The sequence below is a fragment of the Bos mutus genome, chromosome 28 (assembly GCF_027580195.1).
Source record: "Bos mutus isolate GX-2022 chromosome 28, NWIPB_WYAK_1.1, whole genome shotgun sequence".
In the NCBI taxonomy this organism is placed as follows: domain Eukaryota; kingdom Metazoa; phylum Chordata; class Mammalia; order Artiodactyla; family Bovidae; genus Bos; species Bos mutus.
The window spans coordinates 20,719,155-20,734,749 of record NC_091644.1 but is presented as its reverse complement, the minus strand read 5'-3'; the positions used below and the strand labels follow the sequence as shown (position 1 = coordinate 20,734,749).

The 15,595-nt window shown below is 38.9% G+C and overlaps 1 protein-coding gene and 1 non-coding gene across 5 annotated transcripts in view; one reads left to right on the top strand and one right to left on the bottom strand.

Annotated features, from left to right (window-relative positions):
• Positions 1–15,595, top strand: part of TET1 (tet methylcytosine dioxygenase 1) — a 137,975-nt gene that overhangs the window by 56,607 nt on the left and 65,773 nt on the right. The gene's annotated exons all lie outside the window — the stretch shown is intronic.
• LOC138986166 (U6 spliceosomal RNA) lies at positions 12,953–13,059 on the bottom strand. The gene has a single exon (XR_011463062.1). It is a non-coding gene; the product is annotated as a U6 spliceosomal RNA (small nuclear RNA).

Below are 15,595 nucleotides of genomic sequence, written 5' to 3'. Positions count from 1 at the left end.
TCAGAGAACTAAGATCATGGCATCTGGTCCCATCACTTCATGGCAAATAGATGGGGAAACAGTGGAAACAGTGAGAGACTATATTTTGGGGGGCTCCAAAATCATTGCAGATGGTGACTGTAGCCATGAGATTAAAAGACGCTTACTTCTTGGAAGAAAAGCTATGACAAAGCTAGACAGTATATCACAAAGCAGAGACATTACTTTCCCAACAAAAATCCATCTAGTTAAAGTTTCAATTTTTTCCAGTAGTCATGAATGGATGTGAGAGTTGGACTATAAAGAAAGCTGAGCACCAAAGAATTGGTGCCTTTGAACTGTGGTATTGGAGAAGACTCTTGAGAGTCCCTTGGACTGCAAGGAGATCCAACCAGTCCATTCTAAAGGAAATCAGTCCTGAATATTCATTGGAAGGACTGATGCTGAAGCTGAAACTCCATTACTTTGGCCACCTGATGCGATAAACTAACTCATTGGAAAAGATCCTGAAGCTGGGAAAGAGTGAAGGCGGGAGGAGAAGCGGACAACAGAGGATGAGATGGCTTGATGCCATCACTGACTCAATGGACATGAGTTTGACCAAGCTCCAGGAGTTGGTGATGGATAGGGAAGGCTGGCGTGCTACAGTCCATGGGGTCGCAAAGAGTCAGACACGACTGAGCGACTGAACTGAACTGATGTTTGCTCATGATTAGATTCAGATTATGCATTTTTAACAAGAATGCCACAGAAGTGAGTTAGCAGTGCTTTGGTTTTTATTGTTGTTGTTGGTTGTTTTGTTTTTGATTTTGCCTGTGCTAGGTCTTCATTCTAGTACACATACGGGCTCAGGCTCAAAGCTGCGTTCCCTGCATTGGAAGGCAGATTCTTTTTTTAATAATTTATTTATTTTTAATTAGAGGATAATTGCTTTACAGTGTTGTGTTGATTTTTGCCATACATCAACATGGAAGGCAGATTCTTAACCAGTGAAACACCAGCGAAGTTCTTTGTTTTTTTGTTTTTTTTCAGTGAATTTATATCTGAAAGCACATGATGTCAGTTTGTTCCATAACTATGTTCTTAACATTGATCTCTTGGTTAAGGTGGCATCTGCCAAGTTTCTCCTAAATTACCCTTTTTCCTTCTGTAATAAATTTCTCCTGTAGAGATGCTTTAAGACTGTGTAAGCATTCTGTTACTTCTTAGTTTTTAGTATCCATTCATATTTCTTGACTGATATAATTATGATGGACTTCATTTTAAGCTGAACATTTTATTTGGTTATCTTTAAGTCATCTTAACTTTCCTTTGGACATAATAATGGCACATATTTTAAGTTTTGGAGGTTAAATGAAGGAAGCTTTTCAATAATAATGAAAAATGCCTCTGACTATTTAACGTCCTATTGCACAGTGTGACCAAATGGTTCATTTTGGTTGAGAAAGTTGGATTCTGGTCACTATATGATCAAATATGGGCATAGTAAGTATCTGGGATGTTGAAAAATGGAAGTGAGAAGATGATGAGGCTAAGTAGGTTTAGGATTGGAAGAGAATGTGACTCAGACTTCATTCCTTCTTTATCTTGCCCTTTCCACTCTTATCTTCCACACAACCCTATCTTACAAAAAACTCAATGCAAAAGAGAGAAGTCTAACTCAGAGGAACTCAGTGGAGACAAAGTAAAATAGAAGATAACCAGTCAATCAGTAACAGCTTATTCCCTCAATCTAGGACAAAGTAGCATTAAAATTTTTTTTGTTGTTGATTGTGAGCTAGATAGGAAATAAATTACATTAATCATCTTTCAGGGTGTGTATAAATTACAAAACTTTACGTCCAGGTGATATTTATAGATTATCAGAATAGCAGGAAAAGTATACTAGCACCCAAGGTACAATTAATGATCTGAAACAAATATTAAAGTGTAGTCAAAATTTTGTTGAGCAAGAAAATACAAACATCAGTATGATTTAAAAGGAAATCCAATGAACTCATTTAAACTAATTTTAAATTACAAAAAAAGAATAATCTTGAAGGAAATGTATGAAGAAGCAGAGGACAGTCCCCCCTCAATTTGCGGGGGATGTGAGCAGGACAGCACACTTCAATCTGTGGGGAACTCAAGCAGAGGACAGGACCCCCTCAGTCTACAGGGGACTCTATCAGAGGTCAGGGCCCCCTCAATCTGCAGGGGACCCAAGCAGAGCACAGGCCTCTGGGTCCTGGGGCTGCATGTGAGGCCTGGTGCTCCATTCCACCCCTCCTGCTCAGCTACTTGCCCCTATAGCTGAGTGACCACACCTTGCTTATGACATGGTTGTGGGCATACAAGGTCTGTCACATGCTTTTCAACTATCTACCTGGCTTCGGGACTCTGAGATACTAGAGAAGTCCAGCCACACTACAGCTGTCATCTCTGCATCCAGCTGACCCCACTTGGAGGAGGTCTCTTGGCCCCTGGCCACCCCCTGGGACTTATAGCCTGCCGGCAACCCCCAGCCTCTGCAGGTTCAAAGCCTTAGCCCTCTGGGTCCCTAGGCCCAGCATGGTCCATACTCACCTCCCATGCCAGAAGTGGCTGGGACCCCGCAAAACATCCTGCCGATTATGAGTCAGGTGACTGGGAGAGAAAGGCTGCAGCCACTAGAGGGGTGACCTGGGGAAGAGAACATACAACATAAGCTCTTAAGAAAAAAAGCCCCAGCATGTCCTCGCACAAGAATAAATTTGGAGGAACAGAGAAAAAAAAAAAGAAGAAATATATGAAGAAAATGAAAAATGTTCTTTGTATTCATTGTCCCTCCCTTCTTTAATCCTCCTTACTCTCACATCTGAAGGGTAGATCCTCTTAGTAGTTTTGTGGGCATTAAATAACAGCCTTATTTATTTGGCTGTGCCAGGTCTTAGTTGCAGCATGTAGACTCTTTAGTTGTGGCATGTGGGATCTAGTTCCCTGACCAGGGATCGAACCCAGGCCTCCTGCACTGGGATCATGAAGTCTTAATCACTGGACCACCAGCTTCCCTGGTGGCTCAGATGGTAGAGAATCTGCCTGCAATTCAGGAGACCCAGGTTTGATACATCCTGCTTTGGGAAGATCCCCTGAGGAAGGGAATGGCGACCCACTTCAGTATTCTTCCCTGGAGAATTCCATGGATTGAGAAGCCTGGCAGGCTACAATCCATGGGATTGCATGAGTGAGGGAATAAAACTTTGACTCTCACTGGGAAAGTCCCTAGCCTTATTTTTGAAATGTATTTTATATACAGTGAAATACCCAGGTCTTAAAAATATTACTTAACCAGTTTTGATGAATGCACAGTAAGACATCCATCTTTTCTGTCATCCTAGCACCTCTTCCTGGAGAAGGCAATGGCACCCCACTCCAGTACTTTTGCCTGGAAAATCCCATGGACAGAGGAGCCCGGTAGGCTGCAGTCCATGGGGTCGCTAGAGTCGGACACAACTGAGCGACTTCACTTTCACTTTTCACTTTCATGCATTAGAGAAGGAAATGGCAACCCACTCCAGTATTCTTGCCTGGAGAATCCCAGGGATGGGGGAGCCTGGTAGGCTGCCGTCTATGGGGTCGCACAGAGTCGGACACGACTGAAGTGACTTAGCAGCAGCAGCAGCAGCACCTCTTCCTAGTTAATCTGCTCCCCCTCCAAGCAACTACTGGGTTTATTTCTATCACCGTAGGTTGATTTTGCCTTTTCTATAATTTTTTCACATATTGAATTTTATAGAATATATTTTTCTGGGAGTATTTAGTATACTCACAGTTGTGCATGGATCACCACAATCAATTTTAGAACCTTTTCCTTATCCCCCCAAATAATGTATTTCACAGAAAAAGGATCATACTTTATAAGTGGTTTCTTTCATTTAACATAATGCTTTCAGGATTCATCCATGTTGTAGCACGTACCTTCCTCTCTTCCTGCATAATATTCCATTGTATGCATGCAGCGTATTTTACTTACTCAGTCACCAGCTGAGGTCCATTTGAGTTATTTCCACTTTTTGGCTCTTCTGAACAATGCCGATATGTGGATTCACTACAAGTTTTTGTGTAGACATGTTTTCATTTCTCATGGGTACATACCTAGGAATGGAATTGCTCAGTCATGTTAATTCTATGTTTAACTCTTAGAGGAACTGCCAGTGTATGAAAGATCCAATTTCTCTACATTCAGGCCAATGCATTCTTATGCAAGGGCTTTTTCTGGGTGTGAACATATATTTTCATTTGTCTTGCATAAGTAGAATTTGAATTGCTTGTAGGGTAGATGTATGTTTAATATTTTAAGACTCTTCCACTGAAATTATGAGACTATTAATTGCTCTGCATCTTCTCCAACATTTGGCTTGTCAGTTGTTTTATTTAGTCATTCTAGTTATAGCTGTGTTCTTGTCAATTGTTACCCATTAAATGGCTCTATAATAGCTGCTTTAATTATAACAATGTATTCATTTTAAACATTTTATTATTTATTTATTTTTGGTGCACTGGGTCTTTGTTGCTGCATTTGGGCTAGTTTCTAGTCGTGGTTCAAGGGCTTCTCCTTTGGTGTCTTCTTTTGCTGGGGAGAATGGGCTCTAGGTGCAGGAGTTCAGTAGTTGCAGCGAGCAGGCTTAGTTGTCCCCCCAGGCATGTGGAATCTTCCTGGATCAGGGATTGATCCTGTGTCCTCTGCACTGGCAGGCAGATTCCTAGCCTCTGGACCACCAGGAAAGTCTTACTGTAATTTATTTTTGAATAATAGTTTATATATTACCTAAAATAGTAGCATTATCAAATTACAATAGCATTGTCAGGAAAATATTATTGTTCAGGAGAAATAATTGGCTTCTGCTTTTTCATCATTATAATTATTGCTAAAGTAAACATATTTGATTGAACACAGATTTTTTAAGATGTTATATAATTATCTTTTTAAAGATGTTATATAACGGAGAAGGCAATGGCAACCCACTCCAATACTCTTGCCTGGCAAATCTCATGGACAGAGGGGCCTGGTGGGCTGCAGTCCATGGGGTCGCTAGGAGTCGGACATGACTGAGTGACTTCACTTTATTTTTTCACTTTCATGCTTTGGAGAAGGAAATGGCAACCCACTCCAGTGTTCTTGCCTGGAGAATCCCAGGGACGGGGAGCCTGACGGGCTGCTGTCTCTGGGGTCTCACAGAGTCGAACACGACTGAAGCTACTTAGCAGCAGCAGCAGCATAGGTTATAAAGATGTTATATAATGTCAGATAACATTAAGCCTATAATAACTATGAAAAAAAATAAAGTTAAAGGTGACGTAAGTTTTTTTTGTAAGAGTTTGTGTTTAGTTTTGTTAACTGTAGAGAGGAGACAATTTATCCTGTAGCTTTGCTGTTTATCGGCCTTTAATCTTTAGATTAAAACATAAATAGAACATAGAAAAGAGGAATTGAAGTTCAAGATGTTTCCTGATAGCATAAAAACCTCATGCTTGGTCTAAAAAGAGTTCAAATTTCTAAATAAGGTAGATTACATCAGATAATACTGACAGTAGTTGGAAATAAGAGCACTTACAAATAACATCAGTAAGATTTATGATGTTATGGGGAACGATAGAGGTGCCTGGAAATTTAAAATAAAGGAGAAAAAAACGTAGTAAGTTGTCAGCTTCACAAAAGAAGAAATATAAATGTCCAAGAAATAAGTTTTAAATGGTCAGCCTCTATAATAAGTTGAAAAGCATACATTATTCTATCTTTTTTCCTTTCCATATGAATTTGGAAAGCTAAAAGAACATGATCAGAAAATATGGAAAATTTGACTTAAAATGGGACAGTCTATGCACTCTGTGAGAAAATACATTGGTACTATCTTCCTTCTTCCCTGAAGTGCTGAAATGGTAAAGAATCCGCCGGCCAATGCAGGAGACGTGGGTCTGATCCTTCGGTCAGCAAGATCCCCTAGAGTAGGAAATGGCAAGCCACTTCAGCCTCCTTGCTTGGAAAATTCCATGGATAGAGGAGCCTGGCAGGCTACAGTCATGGGTTCTCAAAGAGTCAGACACTGAGCCACTGAGCACTACCACTATCTTTCTGGAGAGCAATTTGGATAGTCTTGAAAGTATATGGCTACTTCAGTCTAAAGAAAGGACTCATAGCCCTTTGTTCTATTCTGTGGAGTATAATCCATCACTGATATATAACTGAAGGCTTAAGGGAGACTTGCCATATCAGGTTCCCAGGATGAAGTAGGACTGATGGATGAAGGGTGGGACGAAACGGCACACTGGACAGTTTCTTGTTACTGTTTGCACTTAAGCAGAGGTTGGTGGATTGCTTGATAGAGGAATTGCAGATAGTTGGTGCTTGGCCTTACTAGATGGACTCCATGCCCTTGAAAGTCTCTTCTAACCTTGAGATCCTCTCAGCAGCTTAAGCAGAAAACACAGATGGCCACTTCATAACTTACTTAGCCACTAAGCTTGTGTAGTAAGGGTTTTATATCAGAGCATGGTTAGCCTCTGGTGTATCTGTCCCATAATTAGTAAAACCCAGCTGGCACTGCAGGCAAAGGGTAAGATGTATAAAACTTCAATGTAAATAATCTTAAAATGCCAGACATGAAAGATTCCACTATTTTTATGTAGCTGGGTTCTCACTTCTTAGAACTACATATAATGATGTGTAAGTTTAGCTCAAGGTGAATTTTTCTTGGGATGTGTAAAGGAGATGATTGTATTTGCTGGTATCATTGTGTTTCCTAGTACCAAGTACATTGTTTTATGATTTGTTGCCTACTGCCACTGCAAATCCTTTTTTATCACTTCTTTAGAATTTCAGCTTTGGGTTTATTCCCGCCAGACATTTTCATATTTTTCAGATGAATTCTACACTTGTCTTTTTTTCCATGATAATTCCATGAAGCAATATATTATTTTTAACAAACTTATTTTTCTTGTTTTGTGTTTATTTATTTTACTGTACAAAAATATCAAACTTTATTTTTTTTTAAATTAATTTTTTCCACCCTGCATTGAGATATAATTGACATATAACACTGTACAAGGTTAAGGTGTTCAGTTCAGTTCAGTTGAGTCCGACTCTGCGACCACATGAATCGCAGCATGCCAGGCCTCCCTGTCCATCACCAACTCCCGGAGTTCACTCAGACTCACGTCCATCGAGTCAGTGATGCCGTCCAGCCATCTCATCCTCTGTCGTCCCCTTCTCCTCCTGCCCCCAATCCCTCCCAGCATCAGAGTCTTTTCCAATGAGTCAACTCTTCACATGAGGTGGCCAAAGTACTGGAGTTTCAGCTTTAGCATCATTCCTTCCAAAGAAATCCCAGGGCTGATCTCCTTCAGAATGGACTGGTTGGATCTCCTTGCAGTCCAAGGGACTCTCAAGAGTCTTCTCCAACACCACAGTTCAAAAGCATCAATTCTTCGGTGCTCAGCTTTCTTCACAGTCCAACTCTCACATCCATACATGACCACAGGAAAAACCATAGCCTTGACTAGACAGACCTTTGTTGGCAAAGTAATGTCTCTGCTTTTGAATACGCTATCCAGGTTGGTCATAACTTTCCTTCCAAGGAGTAAGCATCTTTTAATTTCATGGCTGCAGTCACCATCTGCAGTGATTTTGGAGCCCCAAAAATAAAGTCTGACACTGTTTCCACTGTTTTCCCATCTATTTCCCATGAAGTGATGGGACCAGATGCCATGATCTTCGTTTTCGGAGTGCTGAGCTTTTAAGCCAACTTTTTCACTCTCCTCTTTCACTTTCATCAAGAGGCTTTTTAGTTCCTCTTTACTTTCTGCCATAAGGGTGGTGTCATCTGCATATCTGAGGTTATTGATATTTCTCCCAGCAATCTTGATTCCAGCTTGTGCTTCCTCCAGCCCAGCGTTTCTCATGATGTACTCTGCATATAAGTTAAATAAGCATGGTGACGATATACAGCCTTGACGTACTCCTTTTCCTATTTGGAACTGGTCTGTTGTTCCATGTCCAGTTCTAACTGTTGCTTCCTGACCTGCATACAGATTTCTCAAGAAGCAGGTCAGGTGGTCTGGTATTCCCATCTCTTTCAGAATTTTCCACAGTTTATTGTGATCCATACAGGTGTGTAATGTGATAATTTGATATATGTGTATGTTTTGAAATGATTATCACATTTTTATGTTGTTTTGGAATCAGTGAAATTTTCTTCCCTTTTAGTAGTTTGTAGCATTAGTCTCATTTATTACTGGCTAAAATTTTGCTCTTTGCTGTTTTAAAATTAATTATTAGTTAAAAGGTCTTAGATATCATTTAAATCTCTATGAGACAAGTATTGCTTGTCCCTGGTAAAAGTCCTTTGTTAACCATATTTAATCCAGTCTTTAGTCCCTCTGATTGCTCATCCCCAAGCTGATTTGTCTGAATCAATTTTGCAAGTAGAATACCCAGAGACCTTGTTGGAATTGCTTCATTATCAATGTCCAAATGTATAACATCTGCTGAGGTTTCTTCCTGCCTGGAGCCTTGTGTTCTCAAAACTCCCATTAGTTTCCATGGATGTCATCTCATTTGTTAGCAAGCATCAAACTGGTTTAGGAACAGACCACTAAGGGCTAGCTGGCAGCTTGCCAGAGAGGTAAATTTAGGGTCAAGTTGTGACTTTGTAATCCTTAAAAGAGAGGTGAGAAAAATTCAGCAGTAACAAAAAACCATCAGTGTTCATAGACTAGGAAATCATTTTCTGGTGCTCTTTTCATTTTCTTTTATTAAAAGCCTTATATTTGGTTGTCAGTCTTTACAACCATACTTAGTGGATGATATTAAACCTTAAGGATTTCCCGTTTCATCATGTAACACCAGTCTTTTGGAAACTGTAAAATTCAGAATCTTTTTTCTGATTTATGATTTTATTCTTGTGTTCCTTTTCCTTTATTTGATTTATATTCTATGTTTAAGATGTTTATGAGGTTTTGAAAAGTAATGGAGCTGTAGATTTGAATTTGCCTGTTTCTAATTGTTAAAGAAATACTTAAAAGGAAAGGGGAAAATGCAGTGCCTTCCTCTATATCATTAAATGACTTCTAAATTATTATTATTATTTTTTGTAATGTCTACATTTCCTTGTAATGCCTTCATTTTCATCTATGACATTTTGTTTGCCCTATGAAGTATTTGAAACAATGATGGCAATGCCAGTGCTAATGTTTTATTTCAAATAACATGTGTCCAAGCAGACACTTAAGTATCTTTTCCTTTAATAGTAAATTTATTTGTTGTGGACTATAAGCCTCCTCCAACTTACCCAGATGGACAGAATTAACATTTGTCTCACACTCTTTCAAATCACTTTTGTTACATATAAGAGCATACATATGTATGTATGCATAGAGTATGTATACATAGAGTTTGTATGGACTAAGAGCCTCCTCCAACTCACCCAGATGGACATTATTAACATTTGTCTCATATTGTTTCAAATCACTTTTGTTACATATAAAAGCATATATACAGAGAGTGGTATCATACGCTATCATTTTGCCATATGCTTTTTAAATTTCACTTCTGAAATAATACATGCAGAGTTCATGTAAGACATTTGTGTAGTTCAGAATTAGTACAAGAACAGTCAATCACCAGTCAAGTGGTTAAGAAATAGGATATTGCCAATACTGCAACCATCTGTGCATATCATTCTAACATCTCATCATCTTCCCAACCCCCAAGAGGAAATTTCTTTCCTGCCCTTAGCATAATCATTTCTTTACTCGTCTATATAAAGTTTTGTCATTCCTGCATGCATCTTCAATACTATAGTTCTTAAGGGTAAATTTCTATAGTATAAATACATAGGAGGGAGATGAGCATGTAGTTGAAAGAAAATTTTTTCTCTTGAATAAAATTATTTTTTTCTCATTACAAGAATGTTTCCCCAGTCACTAATTCCATAGCAAATAATAAACATTTGGTTTATGTTCCTATAACTACACTAACATTAATTATGGTTTTATAAAAATTAGATTGTATTATATTACTTTTTTGAGGCTTCATTCTTGTAATATTAAATTTATGTACTTCTTGTTGGGTCAGAGTAAGTAGATTTCTATCATGATTTTAATAAATTGAGAAATATGGATTTAAGAGTACTATTTAAAGACACTACTCTTAAATCCTTTAAATAGTACTCTTAAATTTAAGAGTTTAAAGACATAAAGGGAATCAGTCATAAAATCAAAATAGTCTGTCTTTTAAATTAATAGAGTAAAAGAAAAGAAAAATGACCCATTTAACAAATATAGACCCAACCTAAAAGAAATCCCACAGACTGAATAAATAAAACAAAATATAAATGATCTATTGTTCACAAGACACCTAAAAGCAATGTGAGTTGAAATGCAAAAGATGGGCAAAAGATTTTCCAGAAAAGTGTAAACAAAAATAATGTACCTGAGGTGTAAATTAAAAATTTTTGATAGTTATTTTCCTCTAAATTTAAACTTAAACCAAGAGCAACAAATTTATCACCTCTAGATATTATCAATCCTTATTCTTTATAGTCTGACATTTTTAAGTGATTACATTATTTTCATTTTAAAAATTATTACTGAGATTTTTTTCCAGTCTTATTGAGGTATAATTGACAAATAAAGGGAATTTCCTGGCAGTCCAGTGGTTAGGACTCTGAGCTTTCACTGCTGAAGGCATAGATTCAATCCCTGGTCAGGAAACTAGTTGGATCCCACAGATTACCTAGTGTAGCTTTCTCCCTCCACCACCTCAAAAAAATTGACAAATAGATTTGCAACCTACTTAAAGTGTACAATGTGAAGAGTATTCCCTCCATTGAGTTAATTAGCATGGATTTATCTTTCCCTTTCTCATAGATTTACCTTTGTTTTTCATTTTTCTTTCTGAAAACATGTAAATCTTACTCTCTTGTTGTTGTTCTTTTAATTACTAAATCGTTCTGATTCTTTTGAGATTCCAGGGATCATAGCCCACCAGGCTCATCTGTCCATGGGATTTCCTAGGCAAGAATATTGGAGTGGGTTGCCATTTCCTTCTCAGAATCTTCCCAACCCAGAGATTGAACCCAAGTGTCCTGCGTTGGCAGGGAAATTCTTAACACTGAGCCACCTGGAAAGCCTTCCATTCTCTTAGCAAATTTCAGTTATACAGTACATTGTTGTCAACTATTGTTACTAAATTATACATTAGGACCTCAGACCTTATTCATTGTATAACTGAAAGCCTGTACCCTTTTACCAACCTCTCTCTGTTTCTCTCATGCCTCAGCTCCTACGAATCAATTTTTACTCTGTTTCTGTGTTTGATTTTTTTTTAGATTCCATAAATATATATGATACCATGCAATATTTATCTTTCTCTGTGTAACATATTTCTCTTGGCATAATGCCCATTAGGTTCATCCATGTTGTTGCAAATGGTAGGATTTCCTTCCTTTTAAAGACTATACGTGGGGCCACCCAAGACGGACGGGTCATGGTGAACAGGTCTGACAGAATGTTGTCCACTGGAGAAGGGAATGGCAAACCACTTCAGTATTCTTGCCTTGAGAACCCCGTGAGCAGTATGACAAGGCAAAAAGATAGGACATTGAAAGATGAATTCCCCAGGTCGGTAGGTGCCCAATACACTACTGGAGATCAGTGGAGAAATAACTCCAGAAAGAATGAAGTGATGAAGCCAAAGCAAAAACAACACCCATTTGTGGACGGGACTGGTGATAGAAGCAAGGTTTGATGCTGTAAAGAGCAATATTGCATAGGAACCTGGACTGTTAGGTCCATGAATCAAGGCAAATTGGAAGTGGTCAAACAGGACATGGCAAGAGTGAACGTCAACATTCTAGGAATCAGTGAACTCTGGTGTTGGAGAAGACTCTTGAGAGTCTGTTGGACTGCAAGGAGATCCAACCAGTCCATCCTAAAGGAAATCAGTCCTGAACTGATTTTGAACTGATTCAACTGATGTTGAAGCTGAAACTCCAGTACTTTGGCCCCCTAATGTGAAGAGCTGACTCATTTGAAAAAACCCTGATGCTGGGAAAGATTGAGGGCAGGAGGAGAAGGGGACGACAGAGGATGAGATGGTTAGATGGCATCACCGACTCGATGGACATGGGTTTGGGTAAACTCTGGGAGTTGGTGATGAACAGGGAGGCCTGGCAAGGTGTGGTTCATGGGGTTGCAAAGAGTCAGACATGACTGAGCGACTGAACTGAACTGAAAGACAATAAAATCCCATTCTGTATATATACCACATTTTTTGTACCCATTACTCATTAATCAATTGACAGACACTGAAGTTGTTTCCTTACCTTGACTATTTTGAATAGTGCCACTACTTTATTTGAGGTAGTATCTCATTGTGGTTTTGATTTGTGTTTTTTTAATAGTGAATAATGATTAGCTTCTTTTTATGTACCTGCTGGCCACCTGTTTGTCTTCTTGCAAAAAATATCCATTAAGTCCTTAATTTTTATTTACTTATTATTTTTGGAATGAAACAGTTTTTCTTTCTTTTTTTTATCTTCAAAAATTATTTGTTTTATTTTTCCATATACATATACTCTTGTCTTTTCTTTTTTTTTAATTTATTTATTTTAATTGGAGGTTAATTACTTTACAATATTGTATTGGTTTTGCCATACATCAGCATGAATCCCTATGGGTATACATGTGTTCCCCATCCTGAACCCCCCTCCCAACTCCCTCCCCATACCATCCCTCTGGGTCATCCCAGTGCACCAGCCCCAAGCATCCTGTATCATGCATCAAACCTGGACTGGCGATTCGTTTCATATATGCTATTATACATGTTTCAATGCCATTCTCCCAAATCAACACACCCTTTCCCTCTCCCCCAGAGTCCAAAAGACTGTTCTATACATCTGTGTCTCTTTTGCTGTCTTGCATACAGGATTATCATTACCATCTTTCTAAATTCCATAAAAATATGGAACCCTTCATGAATTTGCGTGTCATCCTTGCACAGGGGCCATGCTAATCTTCTCTGTATCATTCCAATTTTAGTATATGTGCTGCTGAAGCGAGCACTGAGACAGTTTTTCATAGAAAGTTTATTGATACTGAAGTTTCCTGGATGTGGTTTTCTGAATTTTTATTTCTATTTTTAATGTAATTAGAATTTTTACAACCTTTATTATAAAGGTAGCTGATGATTGGAATCTACACTTACATAGATACTTCTCCCTAACACTTTCCACATACACATACAGAGGACTGTATCATATGTAATTTTTCAGCTGCCCTTTTTAATACTATGTTTTGAAATTTTGTCATTGCAATACAGGCTACTTTAGTGAATACCTAGAATTCCATTGTACAGACATATTCTACGGTACTTTATTCACCCAGTCCTGTATCCTTTTGAAACATTTGTTGTTATGATGCAGCTCAAACAAGCTTTACATAAAAATTCTCCAAACTTTTTTTTTTTAATCTTTTTTTGGCCACACCACAGTGGGATCTTAATTCCCCACCTAAATTCGAGACCATGCACCAGGCAGTGGAACGCAGGATCTTAACTATTGGACCACTAGGAAAGTCTCACATAAATATTCTCATATTAGTAAAGAACTACTATTCAAACTGCTGCACGACTGTGCTCATTTCACGTGCCAGCAAGGTAAGGCTCAAAATCCTCCAAGCTAGGCTTCAACAGTATGTGAACCAAGAAATTCCAGATGTATAAGCTCAATTTAGAAAAGGCAGAGGAACCAGAGAGATCAAATTGCCAATATCTGTTGGATCATAGTAAAAGCGAGAGAATCCTAGAAAAACATCTACTTTTGCTTCCTTGACTATGCAAACACCTCTGACTGTGTGGATCACAACAAACTGTGGAAAATTCTTAAACAGTTGGGAATACCAGACCACCTTACTGCCTCCTGAGAAACCTGTATGCAGGTCAAGAAGCAACAGTTAGAACCAGACCTGGAACAATGGACTGGTTCCAAATCGGGAAAGGAGTACCTCAAGGCTGTATATTGTCACCCTGCTTATTTAACTTATATGCAGAGTACATCATGTGAAATGCTGGGCTGGATGAAGCAAAAGCTGGAATCAAGATTACTGGGAGAAATATTAATAACCTCAGATAAACTGATGACACCACTCTTATGGCAGAAAGCAAAGAACTAAAGAGCTTCTTGAAACTGAAAGAGGAGAGTGAAAAAGCTGGCTTAAAACTCAACATTCAAAAAACTAAGATTGTGGCATATGATCCCATCACTTCATGGCAAATAAAAGGGGAAAAAATGGAAACAGTGGCGGATTTATTTTTGGGGGCTCCAAAGTCACTGCAGATGGTGACTACAGCCATGAAATTAAAAGATGATTGCTACTTGGAAGAAAAGTTATGACCGGCCTAGACAGCATATTAAAAAGCAGAGACATTACTTTGCTGACAAAGTTCTGTATGGTCAAAGTTATTGTTTTTCCAGTAGTCATGTATAGATGTGAGAGTTGGACCGTAAAGAAGGCTGAGGACCAAAAATGGATGCTTTCAAACTGTGACGTTGGAGAAGATTCTTGAGAGTCCCTTGGGTTGCAAGGAGATCAAACGAGCCAATGCTAAAGGAAATCAACCCTGAATATTCTCTGGAAGGACTGTTGCTGAAGCTGAGGCTCCAATACTTTGGCCACCACCATTCAAAGAGCAGAGTCATTGGAAAAGACCCTGATTCTGGGAAAGATTGAAGGCAGGAGAAGGGGACAACAGAGGACGAGATGGTTGGATGGCATCACTGACTCAGTGGACATGGTTGAGCAAACTCCAGGAGATAATGAAGGACAGGGAAGCCTGCTTGCTACGGTCCATGGGGTCTCAAAAGAGTCAGACATGATGGAGTGACTGAACAACAAAACAAGTAAGTGCAATCAATTGATGTGTTAAATATGTGTGCAGAGATAGTAAAGAAGGGAGTGTTCGGTTTTATCTGAGTGCATTAGTCCCTCAGTCATGTCCAACTCTTTGCAATCCCATGGACTGTACCCTGCCAGGCTCCTCTGTCCATGGGATTCTCCAGGCAAGAATACTGGCGTGAACTGCCATTTCCTTCTCCAGGAGATCTTCCCAACCCAGGGGTTGAACCTGGATCTCCTGCATTGTAGACAGATTCTTTACCATCTGAGCCACCAGGGAAGCCCCTTTTATCTGAGTGAGGCAGCAGGATAAGAAATAATTGATTTGAAACAAAAAGAAATATTTGATCTGGGGTTTCCTTGGCAGTCCAGTGTTTAATCTGGGCTACCACTGATGTGGGAAAGTGGGAAAGTGTTTCATCTGGGAAAGTGTTTCATCCCTGTTTGAGAGATCAGATCCCTCGTGACTTGTGATGTGGACCAAAAAATAAAAAAATAAAAACACCACCACCAACAGCAAGAAGAAAATATATAAAAAGCTGGGGAATTAAGAAATACTTGATTCCACAGTGTCACATTTCCTCTAGTTCTTTATTAGAGGCAAATTGGAAGACCAAAAAGCTTTCTATGTTAAGTTCTACTTGATCATAGGCCTGCTTAAAATAGCCTAGAGGAAGCAAGGCTGGGGGGTAGGGCTGGGTAGGGG